The sequence below is a fragment of the Mus caroli genome, chromosome 6, assembly GCF_900094665.2.
Source record: "Mus caroli chromosome 6, CAROLI_EIJ_v1.1, whole genome shotgun sequence".
Classification (NCBI taxonomy): Eukaryota; Metazoa; Chordata; class Mammalia; order Rodentia; family Muridae; genus Mus; species Mus caroli.
The window spans coordinates 130139975-130142310 of record NC_034575.1 but is presented as its reverse complement, the minus strand read 5'-3'; the positions used below and the strand labels follow the sequence as shown (position 1 = coordinate 130142310).

The following is a 2336-nucleotide window of genomic DNA, read 5'->3' as shown; positions in this document are numbered from 1 at the left end:
TCTCTCCCTCCCTCCCTCCCTCCCTTCCTCCCTCCCTCTCTCCCTCTCTTTCTCTCCTCTTTCTCTTTCTCCTGTGTATTCTCTTTGTCTCTTCGTTTCTGAGTTTCTGTCTCTTCCCTGAGTGTGCATGTGTGTGTGTGGTATTTGTGTGCAGTGTACTGCAATGATGTTTATGCTTATAGAATTTAGATATCAGTATTGGGTGTCTTTTCTAGCACTCTGCAGAAAAGGTCTTGAGATAAGGTCTCTCCTAGACCCTGCAGAGTCCAAATAATGCTAGGTTGTTGATCATGAGCACCAGGATCCAGGTACTTTCCTCTTCACCTTACTTTCCAGTGCCTGGGTTATAGGAATTCACCATCACGTGTAGATTTTTCATTGATGAAAAATGGGAATTGGGGATCTTAACACAGGTGTTATTACTTGACCAGCTATCTTGAAGGAGTAGGCTTGACTTCAGAATGAGATTATTTCTTGATCTTTCTTTAATGTCACACATCACTGTCATCAGAGCTATCACCACCCTGAAACTAAATCCACATACTGAATGTGTGTAGTTTTGGGTTTTTGTTTTGTTTTGTTTTTTGTTCTTTTGGTTTTTTGTTTTGTTTTGTTTTGTTTTTGTTTACCAGAGTTGTTTGGTTTTCTATTAACATCCATGCAATAATATAATTCCCAAATTTTCATTAAACTAACTTTCATAAATAATCTTTAATCTGATACTTGTTTTTAAAAATTCTCTCATTTTCTTCTATATTGGTATTATGAGACATATTCTGAATTAATAATATTTACTTTTTAATTTGAAGCTGTATATTGTATAATTCGTTTTCAAAACGCATAAAGGTTCACATGTTCCTGAATAAATAAGGCATCCATGGTTATGATCACGTCCCTAGAAAATAAAGCTAAAAAGCAAATTAAATTCTACGAAAATCTAAACAAAGATAAAGTTGTCATAATCAGGTTTTCAAATTTCATACTGATGCTGCAAATGACACTACTGATAAACCTACATAAATCTTCAGCAATTATATTTATAAAGTCAATATTAATGAACAAATTGTAACCATGTTGAACAGGAAAGAATTTAGTAAAGCTTCATGGTTTTTACAAACAGTTCATAGTTGTAAAGATATAATTTACTGAGCCAGGCATGGTGACATACTCCTGTAACTCTAGCATAAGAAAGAGAGGATCAAAGTCAGCTGGCATATACTGTGTAGGATCAGCACCTTAAGGACTCAATGTGTTTTCCAAATCTCTTCATTAGGAACACAGTACCCAGAATTTCATAGGTGTCTGGGGCAGAACCCCACAGAAGCAGAACTCCAGAACATGATCAATGAAGAAGATGCAGATTGTACTGGCACAGTTGACTTCCTTGAATTTCTGACAATAATGGCAAGAAAAATTAAAGACACAGACAGTGAAGAAATCAGAGAATCATTCTACATGTTTGATAAGAATGGTAATGGCTATATTAGTGCAGCAGAGCTTTGTGCTGTGATGACAAAACTTGGCGAGAATTTAACAGATGAAGAGGTTGATAGAAGGATCAGGGAAGCAGGCAATGATGGGGATAGTCAGGGAACTACAAAGAGTTTGTACCAATGATGACAGATAAGTAAAGACACTGTACAGAAGGTGTTGAATTTCTTGTAGAAAACTCTTTATTTGTCATTTTTTGTTTGTAGCTTTTTTTGTAAAAGATTCTCCCATAATGTCAAAAATTATTCATGTACAGGACTTCATTCCTCATTGTTTTCTTCCCTTATTTTACTGTCATTGTCATTAAAGCTTATTTTAAAAGATTGATCAAGTAACCTGTTGCATATGGCTTATTCTGGATATATCTAAGCCCTTCTCACATTTAAAGTTGGTCAAATGAGAAAACATCTGGGTTATGCCTTTTTAAAAGTAGCTTTTAGGAACTGTCAGCATGTTGTTGAAGTGTGGAGTTATAACTCTGCCTAGACTATGGACAGTCTATATGTTCTTAAAAGTTGCACTATTGAAAAACCTTGGGGGGGTGTTATCCAGGTACTCTTACATTAATTTTTTTTCTTTGTGTTTCTGGTATTGAACCAGAAACATTTTCTTTTACTGTTATGTGCTTTTTACACTTTGTTTAACCACTTAAAGACTATGTGCTTATGGCACAATTTGTCTCAAATCCTTTCAAAGTTGTATATTTGTTTTCCAATAACAAAATTACAATTTACTTTCCCCTTCCCCCAAAAAAGAGGAAATAAAAAACAAAATTCAAACACGACAACAATATGAGAATAACAAATATAAGGTATCCACATATGAAGGTGCTAGTGTATCAGATC

General features: G+C 34.7%; 1 pseudogene; it reads left to right on the top strand.

Annotated features, from left to right (window-relative positions):
• The first annotated feature begins 1338 nt into the window (after positions 1 to 1338).
• On the top strand, positions 1339 to 1617 carry LOC110296008 (annotated as a pseudogene).
• Positions 1618 to 2336: the final 719 nt, after the last annotated feature.